The sequence below is a fragment of the Lissotriton helveticus genome, chromosome 3_1, assembly GCF_964261635.1.
Source record: "Lissotriton helveticus chromosome 3_1, aLisHel1.1, whole genome shotgun sequence".
NCBI lineage: Eukaryota > Metazoa > Chordata > Amphibia > Caudata > Salamandridae > Lissotriton > Lissotriton helveticus.
This window is the reverse complement of record NC_136061.1, coordinates 1006591474-1006604080: the sequence shown is the minus strand read 5'-3', so window position 1 is coordinate 1006604080 and position 12607 is coordinate 1006591474. Positions and strand designations below refer to the sequence as shown.

Here is a 12607-nt window from a genome sequence, read left to right as displayed (position 1 = left end):
ATTAACCTCGCATGGGGAAGAGCCTTCTTCCATGCACAACCCTACCTTGTTGGCGCACGATTCTCTTACCTTCCGGTAAAAATTATCTGGAGTGATCTGGGACCATTTAAGATGGCGTAAGCCGTGCGTTGGTTTGAGCATTCCCGTTGATGCAACTCCACTAATCTGAGCTGACAATGGTCCCTGCAAATACACATATAGAGGGTTATAATCACTATGTACACTACCCTCAATAATAAAACCGCTAAATAACGCATGTAAAGAGGAGGATATTAAAATATAATTGATAAATTACCCCCTACCTCTCCCATTAAAGGTGGGTACAGGGAAAGTGCGATGTGGGTCAGAGATGGTCATGGTACACATCATGTCCAAATCACTCATCAAGTTATTTAATAACTCCTCGTGTGTGGAATGTTCAAAGTAGAACCCCTTTAGGCTCAGGCAACCCAACTCAAAAACTCCGGTGAACACGGGGTTTCCGCAAGGGTGAATGTTGAAATCCCCAGACACTGTTAAATTGTGTAAGAGAGAGCCATAAGATTGATTGATAAGAGTGCCCATGGTAGCAATCTTACTCACATCAGATGGGCAAGTCGCAGAATTATAAAAGTTGATATATCCCCCAACTTTTGTCTCCCCTATTTAAAATCAATGGCAATATGCCTGGGGTAGGGGATGGGATGACCTGGATCTGGCAGTCAACTACCAGGGAGATATGTTATTAGTCCACCCCTGGGTCTACCCCCAGCTGAGGGGATTGCAGGCACATAAAACGCCCTATAACCCTCCAAGAATAAGTCACATTCCACTGACCAGGTTTCTTGGAGATTAATCACAAGGAATTGCCTCACAAATTTTACCCTAAGAGGATCCTGGAATTTACTTGCTAACCCTGCAATATTCCAGGCTAAAAAATGTTTGCTTTTTTCTGCAGGTGCGCCTAGGTTCTAATTCACTAGCTCTTGTGGTTGCTGGGGATTTAAATTAAGGTCGGACCCTCTCTCACGTCATTTGTCATATAATTTCTTAGTCAATCACATCCCTCCATCCCGGTTAGTGATGAAAATCTATTATGTAGATTTATCATGGAACTGCCACCCTGCTGTCCATCAACTAGAGCTGTGGTATGGGCCGCAGATGTTAGCTGTTGCATGTGCCCTGGAATCGATTCCTGTGGCCACCCATCTTGGAAAACTGGCATATTGACATTGCTTGGTCTTACCCTAGGTTGATCTGGTTTATAAAAGTAGCCTAACGGGAATACCCTGATTACTTATCCTGGCTTACTGTGGGCCCGGTGAATGTCCCCAAACAATATCCTACCCACGGTATGAGGATTGTCGAAATTAATATTAACACAGTCACCCGTGCCTGTTTTGCTAAGGCTCCAGATCCAGCTAACCCTACGGACCATGATATTTTTGGCCACTCTAGCCCCCAGTACGGTATTAGTTGAGAGCCAGTGAATTATTTTATTTTTGAGCTGTCCATAGTCCTCACTACCACCCCCCCTCCTGGGGGAGAGATGGGACATTCCCCCAAAACACTATGGGGCCCATTAGGATGTCGGGCGGATTGCCCCCGCCAGGCTGTCCGCCCGACATCCACACTCGTTTTCCCCCCGCCATATTAGTATGGCAGGGGGGACCTTGGCGGACGGAGAGACCGCCTGCCGCTTTTCCGCCCCGGTCGCCTTGCTGCCGGGGCGGAAAAGGAATAATATGGTGGCGGTGTCTATCAGACACCACCAGCCATATTATGCCGCCACGGAAAGGCATACAGTCTTCACTCTGGGGGCACCCTGTGGGCCCCCAGAGTGAAGGAGAGGTGGAGGGTGCACAGGGGGGTACCTTTGGTACCCCCCTTCATTTGCATTTACAAAGCGGCAGGCACTGTGCGGTGCCTGCCGCTTTGTAAATGCAAATGCTGAAATGCATTTTTAGCATTGTGGCGGGCGGTGCAGAGAGCAACGCCCACCACAATGCTAAAAATACAGGATGTGCCCGCCACTGTGGCGGGCACATCCTAATACCCCCCACGGGACCCCCGCCCTTATGGCGGGCGGTCCCGAATACCGACAGGATGGCGGGCGGACAAAGTCCGCCTGTCATCATAATGACCCCCCTAGTAGGGGGTAGATTCAGGGGGAAGATCTATCACTGGTAGACTCTGTGACTGCACTTCACTGTTCTCGTTGTTCCCGTCCCTGGATTGATGGCAGATGCCGGGGTCACTACCGGGGCCGCTACAACTGCTACAAACGTGTGTGTCCCTACTAAAACCAACTGCGGCAATCCTACCATCATACCCCGCAGAAGCTTCAACTTGCTTTGACCATTGAATTGGGGGGGAAGCCACTGAGGTCGGTCGAATAATCGATTGAATGGTCCGAGACCCAAGTGCCCTTACATTATTCTGGCCTGGGTCAACACTTAGTTCTCTTAAAAGGGATGGTGTGGTCTTACTAGTGTGCAAAGCTATGGAATCCTCAATCCGGGTCAGCCTCTCAAGAATAGGGCCTAGTTTTGCATCCAGTAGGTTAGACAGAGAAGCCTGCAATGATACTAAAACACAGAGAAATCCAGGGTTGGGGGATTGTTGGGGGGAACTGCGTTAGGTACGGGAGGTTTAACACCCAGGGTGGATTTCATTTTTTTAGGTTGTCCCCCTATATATTGGGTTTTTCTTTTGGTGCCACCCCCCAACTACAGAGTCCCTTTCATTATCTGGGCTACCTTTTCTCTCGCTATATCAGGGGGTCGTTTTTCTGTATTGCTAGGTAAACTGGCATCAGCTCCCAGAGCGTCCCTTCCTCCACCTCCTTTGTTACTTATTACGATAACGGGTGATAAAGGACCCTCCAAAGGGGGCTCATCATCATAATTAGGTGACAAATTAGAAGTCCCAGCATTATTCTCAGAATCCACACTTATATCTTCACATAAGCTCGCGGTAGGCACGGGGCAATGACCCCAGGTAACATGACCAGTGTTCACTTCAGTCTCTGGTATACAAAGGTGCTGGATGTTGTTTGGAGACCGCGAAAGGCGCCTATTTACCAGCTTGATCTCCTTGTCCAACACAGAAGCAGCCCTTCGCATAAAAGGATCCATGGTAAAGACCGTTGCAGACACACCCGGCTTTCCCCTTTGCCATGTTAGCAGGAACAGACACAACCTTACGCCTGCTCATATTTATTAAAAGTGAGATAAAAAAACGTTTTGGAGTAGGAGTTAAAAAACAAGATATCAATTAAAAAAGAGACATACCGCATCAATTTAGTTATGTGTGAGACAAGAGATGGGCAGTCTTAGCAGGCAAAAAACCCATGTAATGCACTTGTTGGGAATGACCCCAGACAGCACTGGGTTGTCTTACACTTTGTCTTGGAGAACAGCCACAACCGTGTTTGAATAAATGCAACTAAAAGCCGGTTACCAAGATTTTAGAAGCTCCGATCCCACTGGTCAGGGAGGGGGCTCAGCCCGGCCTCTTCCGGCTCCGGTGCGGCCAGCGCGCGTTCTGAGCCGTGGGGTCGAGGCAGCGCGATATAGCGCGATCACCACGCCTCCCCCAGCGGCAGCTGCTACCAATGCGAGCGTTTGTCATACAGTGTACCCTGGGACAGCGAGTCCCACCAGGGTATGGCGTCCGTGGCCTCGATGACAGCAGGGGCGGAAGCAGCAGCCCGGAGCCCAGAAAGCAGAGGTAGGCAGTAGCAGCAACAGAGATTGCGGGTTTAAAATCCCCTGAAGGGTCTTTTTAATATTAAATATATTTGTATTTTATTTTTAATATATTTATATTTTTATTTAGCTTTTTAATTGTTTGGGTTAATATTTTGTTTGTTTTTAATTTTGAACTGGCTGGAGAGGGAATAGTACATTGTATCCCTCCACTAGACAACACTTTCCCAACTGTTGCACTCACTTGAGTGGGAAAAGTAAATTGTACCACTCCGCTATGCAGCACTTGCCCTACTGTTGCACATTGGAGTGGGAATAGCAATTTTTACCCCTCCGCTATCAAACACTTTACCTACTGTTTTTCATTCACTGGAGTAGGAATAGTAATTTCTAACCCTCTGTGATCCAACACTTTCTCGACTGTTAGTCTCACTGGAGTTGGAATATTAAATGTTACCCCTCCGCTATCCAACACTTTCACCTACTGTTGCACTGACTGGAGTGGGAATAGTAAATTTAATCCCTCCGCTATCCAACTCTTTTTCTACTGTTGCACTCACTTGCAGTTGGAATAGTACATTTTACACCTTCGCTATCCAACACTTTAAGTTGAAAGATTTTTAAATAGTTTTTATATTATTGGTATATATATATATATATATTTGTAAATGTTTATATCATTTTAAAATTATAAAATAATTTTAAATTAACAGTTTATTAAATGTTTATTATTTAAATAGTATTTATGTTATTGGTATTTATATATCTATACTAATATAATAAAGAGAGAGCCCAAACCTTTGAGGCGGGTAATCTCAGGAACCACAGCACCAATCACAACACCCAATACAGCGTTGGAAAGGGCAGTTGCAGCAGAAGGACATAGGCTATGCAGACGCCCACCATATACACTTAAAAGGTAAAAGAACCGTGCCAGCAAAGTAGTCCCTTGTGGGCGTGTCTGCGTTGTGCTGTGGGCGTGTGCTGGGGGGCGTGACAAACGCTGGGGGCGTGTGGTACATTCCGCCCTTCATGCCATGTCTCATATTGTGTGCTAATCCCACCCTGCTCCCTTTAAATACCACTGCACCCCATAATCATAACCCACCCGTACCCCTTAAAATACCCCAACACCCTTAAACACTAACCCATCTTAACCCTATAAATATACCCTGTACCCCAAAACCCAAACCTATCCCTAAACCCTAAAAATACCCATGTACCCCAAAACCCAAACCTAGCCCTGAACCCTATAAATACTCCTGTACCTCAAAACCCAAACCTACCCCCGAACCCTAAAAATACCCCTGTACCCCAAAACCCAAACCTAGCCCTGAACCCTAAAATACCCCTGTACCCCAAAACCCAAACCTAGCCCTGAACCCTTAAAATACCCCTGCACCCCAAAACACAAACCTACCCCTGAACCCTAAAAATACCCCTGTACCCAAAATCCCAAACCTAGCCCTGAAACATAAAAATAACCCTGTAACCCAAAACCCAAACCTAGCCCTGAAACCTAAAATACCCCTGTACCCCAAAACCCAAACCTAGCCCTGAACCCTAAAAATACCCCTGTACCCCAAAATCCAAACCTAGACCTGAACCCTTAAAATACCCCTGTACCCCAAAACCCAAACCTACCCCTGAACCCTAAAAAAAACCCTATACCCCAAAACCCAAACCTAGCCCTGAACCCTAAAAATACCCCTGTACCCCAAAACCCATACCTATCCCTAAACCCTAAAACTACCCCTGTACCCCATAACCCAAAACTATATCTGAACCCCTAAAATACCCAAACACCCAAAACATATACCTCAGTACATATACCCCTATACCCATACTTACCTTATCCAAACATTAAAAAATACATGCTTTTACCATTCATGCATTTACAACGAATTTCGTTGTAAATGTATGCATGGTAAAGCATATAAAATGCAATGCCATGCGTTATAATGGCAATGCGGAGTCATGGTACTTTCGTAATGAAAGTATGCGGAGTGATGGTATGCGGAAAGAAAGTTGCGGAATAATGGGTGTTTACCCTCCCCCGGTAAGTACATTGGTGGCACGGCGGCCCATATCTCCAGCAACATACTCATATTTTTTCACCACCGATTTGAAAAATTCACAGGTCTCTCTCATTGATGGCCAGCACCGACATACACTTTTAGACACACCTCCCGCCAAAAGCTCTAGAATTGCGAACTTTAGAGCTGGGGAGCTACGTTCGAATCTCGGCATCAGCTCAACATCCTGTGATTCCAGGCAAATCGCTTTGTCTCCCCGTGCCTACCACAAATTAATGTGTTCTTCTGTAATGTAAATTGTGCTCATGCCATGTTGTCGAGTTTGCGCTATATAATATTGCAAGGAAAAATAAAGTAGGGAAACTCGAGTTCACACAATACTGAACGCGCACTCCTAAGTGCATCAGCAGTGCACTGTGAATCGGAGCGCTTCACAGGCCTGTCACAGATAAGAAATGCTATCAAAACGAAATCCTACAAAACAGTATACTACTGGCCGGCAGCAATTCATACCCGGACAACGTTGGGACGGGCTGCTAGTATATATATATATATATATGACGCTCCAAATCCTCTCGGCTCACAAGAAGACAACAGCACTCGAGGGCCACTTTCAAACACTGCAGGTTTTATTATTCGCAGGCACTCTCCACAAACGCGTTTCGGCGTGTCGCCTTCGTCATATATATATATATATATATATGTATATATATATATATATATATATTCACTGAAAAAACCATAGGTTTCACACACGTTATAGTTAGGAATTAGCATTTAAAAAACCTTGCAAATTCACTGAAAAAACCATAGCACACATGTTATAGTTAGCTGGACATTTCACTCATACAAAACCAGTGAAATTCCCCCGTTATAGTTAGTTCAGCTAACTATAACTTGCGTGCCCGCAATGCACTGCTGATGACGTCACATATTACATCACTCATGACATGGTCAGTGACATCACTGATGACATCACTTATGACATCTCAAATGACAACCGGTGGCGGCTCGCAGCAAATATGGCAAAAATCAAGGCGGTGTTGTGGCTACTAGCTGCACGTTGGGCGTCGTACATTGCTGCCTTGCCCCCGCTTAATGGATCCCTGAGACTCTGGGGGTTGATGTGGTTTTGGGGACTCGGGAGGACCAAATTTGAGGGACACAATGAAGGGGTTACCAAAAGCATCACGCCAATCCACCCCCGCTACATTGATGCATAAAGAACATTGCATTATGGGACTTGCAGGCGCTATAATATTGGGCGCGCCATGCAGTGACGGGTATGATCCAACTTACCTGGGGGAGGAGCGGCATGTTACGCATCAAGATGGGGCGGGATATTTAAATCCGGAAGTGAGCGCCAGCATCTTGTTAGCACCCCAGGCGCTGAGGAAGGCATGACATGGTCAGTGACATCACTGATGACATCACTGATGATATCTCAAATGACAACCGGTGGCGGCTCGCAGCAAATATCGCAAAAATCAAGGCCCGCGATCTGCGTGGTAAGAAGAAGGAAGATCTTCTAAAGCAGCTCGATGACCTCAAGGTCAAATTGTCGCAGCTCCGGGTTGCTAAAGTGACTGGTGGAGCTGCATCCAGCTGTCCAAGATACGGGTTGTCCGAAAATCCATTGCCAGAGTCCTCACAGTCATCAACCAGACACAGAAGGAAAACCTGCGAAAATTTTACAAAGGCAAGAAGTACAAGCCCCTTGATTTGAGGCCCAGGAAGACTCGTGCTTTGCGCCGTAGACTCAACAAATACGAAGAGGGTTTGAAGACTAAAAACCAAGTCCGAAAAGAACGTGTATACTCAAAGCGCAAATTTGCTGTGAAAGCTTAAATGTGTTGTACAAAATAAAGGACATCACTGATGACATCATCCAGTAAATGTGTGTCTTTATGAAAAATAAATATTTTTTAAATATGTATACCTACACGTCGATGGAAGAATAAACGGTTAAATAAGTGTCTAAATAGATGGTTTTTTTTGTAAAATTGATTGTATAACTGACTTATTAAGTGTATTTTACTGAATACATATATTAGCGAGTAATGTTTAAATATTTAAATATCTGTATCAGTGTCTCACTTTGTGTATAAATGGCTGCATGGGTTGGTGAGTAGCTACATGAGTGTGTGTATGTTTTATTAGTTGGTATTTTGAGTACTAGAATGAGTGTCTGTATGGTTTGGTGGGGGCATTACTTAATGCACAGATGCATGAATGAGTGACTCACTGTTTGTATGTGTTTTGAAGACAGCATGTGTGCAGGACTGTATAGGTGGATGAGTGTGTGTATGGGCGTGTTAGTGATTGAATTACTCTCTCAATAGTATCTTTATGAGTAACTACATATGTTTTAAACTATTATTGATGTACATAAGTGAGCATATGTGAGAGTGAGAGATTGGTAGAGTTCCTGTATAAATACGTATGTGTTTCTATAAGTGATTGTGTCTAAGAGAGTAAGTATGTGTACGTTTCTGTAGAAGTAAGTGTAGTGGTGTGTGTATAGCTGTATATGCAAGTAAATGGATGTTTGATAGTTTATTTGCATGTGTGAGTATGTGTGTGAGTAACTCTATGGATGAGTGTCGGTGTGTAACAGGATGTATAGGTGTATGATTACATATGATGAGTGAGTACATGTATGAGTGACTATATATAACTGTTGGTCAATGAGTGGATGTGTATGTAGATGTTGAAATTACTGAATAGGTTGTTGTAACTGGTATTGGTATCTCCATTTTTTTGAAAATTGTAGTTTCTATTTTTGAATGTGTGTATCAAAGGTTATATTGCACTGAGAGGAGGTCTGTCACTCTTTCACAGGATGATGTCATCAGTGATGTAATTTGAGATGTCATCAGTGATGTCATGAGTGATGTCACTGACCATGTCATGAGTGATGTAATATGTGACGTCATCAGCAGTGCATTGCGGGCGCGCAAGTTATAGTTAGCTGAACTAACTATAACGGGGGAATTTCACTGGTTTTGTATGAGTGAAATGTCCAGCTAACTATAACATGTGTGAAACCTTTGGTTTTTTCAATGAATTTGCAAGGTTTTTTAAATGCTAATTCCTAACTGTAATGTGTGTGAAACCTATGCTTTTTTTCAGTGAATTTGCAAGGTTTTTTAAATGCTAATTCCTAACTATTAAATGTATGGTTTTTTCAGTGAATTTTAAAGGTTTTGTAAATGATAATTATTAAATGTATCAAATTTTATATTTCTTTCTTTTTATACTAATTTCTTACATTTTTAATATATATATTTACATTTCCACTGCACCTAGCATCCGGATAACTTCCCTGAGTGACGTCCTGATCCACAAGGACACGCACCTGTCTGTGCAGCGGCCGGGCTTGGCTCCGCCATTCAGTTTGAATCGCCGACCGGCCGGGCTTGGCTCCGCCGGTTGGACTCCACCTCCCAGCAGCCTCCAGGGGGAGGCGGCTACGACATCCACCAGCGCGCCAGGTGGCGCATAAAGTCCCGGCAGGGGCCGAGTCCCCTGATTTCCACTGCACCCAGCATCCGGATAACTTCCCTGAGTGACGCCCTGATCCACGAGGACACGCACCTGTCTGTGCAGCGGCCGGGCTTGGCTCCGCCATTCAGTTTGAATCGCCGACCGGCCGGGCTTGGCTCCGCCGGTTGGACTCCACCTCCCAGCAGCCTCCAGGGGGAGGCGGCGATGACATCCACCAGCGCGCCAGGCGGCGCATAAAGTCCCGGCAGGTCCCTCCTCCCACGAGGACGCGCGCGGGACGCGCCGGGCTAAGCCCGGGCAAAGGGCGGGCCCTCTGTGGCCCTCAGAGGCCCGAGGTGGCCGGGCCGAGCCACCCCCTTTAATTTCCTCCGTGAAGACACCCTGCATCAGGGTAACCTACATAACCACCATAAGGTGCTTGGATACATGTTTATTGTTTGAGGATGACTAAAGTACAGAAAACCCCAATGGCAACGAGATCAACGACTAGATTAAAAACTGTGAGTACACCATTACCCACTATAACCGCCATTGATATCATGTTACAAAAAACGGTAAGCGTAGTGGCGGACGCTATCCAGAATACAGAGAGACGACTCTACCTGACCCCAGATATGTGCTTTCCAAACTACCATACTACCATACTACCAACAACACACACATTTTGGACGATACATCCAACTCCCAGGAATCCTTGTTAATGCAATCTTTTACAGATTTGCCAAGGTCGCATATTAAAGATAATACCTCAAAATCCCTGTTTACATTTCCCACAGAGAATACAATGGAGAGTTGCCCTTTGGTTTCGACTAATCGTGGTAGTAACATATCCTGTCTGCATACATCATCACCAGATTCTGAGGTTCAACCAATTGAGAGCCACATATCTGCCACTCAATTGACATCGACGATAATTCCTGAACAAATAAGCAAAACCCAGCGACATAAGAAAAAACGAAAGACTAAACATCCCATGAAAAAAAAACACTGCCTTCTAGGCAAATCGAAACGTTCAATTAAAGATATGTGGCTGAAATTTGTACAGGGGAAACCCCCTGAAACTACCATAGCGGGGCCAAAACGAAGTATCCTCTAGCATTCTCAAATCGCTAAAAATGTCTAATGCAACCTCTATTTTTGTTCCAGCAAGTACAAGCCTCAAAGTAAGCAACCCAAAAACTAAAAAAATACCAGTGACCCAGCAAACAGTACTGTTAAACAGATAATCTCACAGCAACAGGGATCTTTTCCCATAACAGACCCGTTATTAATTTCACAAGTAGCACCCATCTCAGTGAAGGTGATAGCTACACCCACAAATAATACACAAATCACACAGATACGGGAGGACACCGATGACAGCGAATAGGCTGCGGAGGGTTACCCCTCAGAAACAGTCAAAACAAACGTCGAGTCATTGAGGCACCCCCTCTTACCAACGACGAATATTCCTATCAAGCCAGCAGGGGTTGATCAGCTCGAATCCTTGACGGTAAAAACTCCTACCCATATAAATCTCCCACCTGAGTCTAACGCTTATACAATAGTTTTGATTGGGGTCCCTAAACTAACTGATAATAGGAGGGAAACCTACGTGGAATTAAAGAACAAGGTAATGCAATGGCTAACCACTCACAGGCCACTTCCCACCCATATAATAGGGACCATCTCTTATGTGCAGAGAGTAGATTGGGTGGGCTCAAGATTTAAATCAACAGAGGGAGACTGCATCGTAGTCACCTTTAAAGACAGAGGAGCAGCGAAATTTATCGCAAATTGGAGGAGTCCCTCAACAAATAGTCTGATCCGCACAATGGGTCTAAGTTATTTTTATCCACATAACACAACTGGTCATAGGGAAAACCCCAACCGTTATTACGGTCAAGAGGGATTTCCGATGCCCCAAGCCCATTTCCATCTTCAGGCACGTCCTTCTATTTCTAAACAGGGGATGACCCTAGATTTAGATTCGCAAAGATACGCTCACTCATGGGAAGGTAGAGCATATAATCATCCACCTCAAGCAACGTATGAGAGATTAGAACCTGTCCAACACTCATACAAGCGAGATCATATACGTCCCTATCTGTATCAAAACCATGATGAGATTCCAACATCAAACAGATATGACGCCCTATATACTTATGATCATCTGGATGAGGTGGATTGACTGCCATCTGTTCTGCCCCTTAGCATTTCATCTGAGCGGTTAAACCCCCAAGATCATATCAATGTAATAAGTACCAACAAATCAGTAAGTAGCTTAGATTTCCCAAGTGCGGTATCAGATATTAACGTAACAGAGCCGAAAACATCTTGTCCTGAAAACTTCTCCTCACAAAGAGCACTTACCCCACCACACATGAAGCAGGCAGTTCTTTCTCTACTGCAGCCCATAATCTGTTAAACAGTATTAGAAATCATCAGACAGCTATAACAAGTCATCTTAACCCAAACCTGCACCTATCACCTAACGCGATTCAAGAGTTACGGAGTGATCGTAATGATCTTAACTCCATAAAAATTCTGTCGTGGAATATTGCAGGACTGGCCACAAAAGTTAATGATCAGTTGTGGGTAGCTTTTGTTAGGAATTATTCTATATTGTGCTTCCAGGAAACTTGGCTCACAGATAACAACAATGTTTTCATTGAGGGGTTCCAAAGTTTCTTTGTCCCAGCATCTCCATCGCCCAGTGGAAGGCCAAAAGGGGGCCTCGCAACATTCATTAGCCTCGCTCTTATCTCCCAGATAAAAAACAAGCAGATGGACAATAGGAACATCCAGATCATGGTGATCGGGAAGGGTAAAACAGCACTAACCTTGGTCAACTTTTACAACTCTGTAATGCCAGCAGGAGAATGTAACATCATCAAGCTCCAAATCTATCTACGAGATAACTTGGCTAAATTACCACGTAACAAAATAATTGTTGGTGACTTCAATGCACACATTTGTGGAAACCCGACCACGACAACCTTGGATTCCCTGGGATGCGGATACAGGTCAGGACTTCATTTTGCGCATTGCCCGCGAGGAACAAACATGAACAACTTAATAGATGGTCTGAACTTGAGGGTTGCAATGTCTCTGAATGAGGACTCCTTCGTTTTTGAAACACCAACTTACAAAGGCTCAGAGCATGGCTCTTTCATAGACCATATACTTCTCTCCGTTGATCTGGCAATTTCAGCGTTAAATTTCAATATACATGAAAGCATTTTTAGCGACCACAATCCAATCTCAGTGGAATTAGAAAAGGGCCCTTTTCAACTACGGAAAAACAAAAAGGACCCGGGTGTTTTAAAACTGACCAGTAGAAACCGCCGTTTGAAATGGACCATGATAAACAGTGATACTTTGCATGAACGAGCT

At 44.6% G+C, this 12607-nt stretch overlaps 1 pseudogene; it reads left to right on the top strand.

Annotated features, from left to right (window-relative positions):
- The first annotated feature begins 7130 nt into the window (after positions 1 to 7130).
- On the top strand, positions 7131 to 7586 carry LOC144824200 (large ribosomal subunit protein uL29 pseudogene; annotated as a pseudogene).
- Positions 7587 to 12607: the final 5021 nt, after the last annotated feature.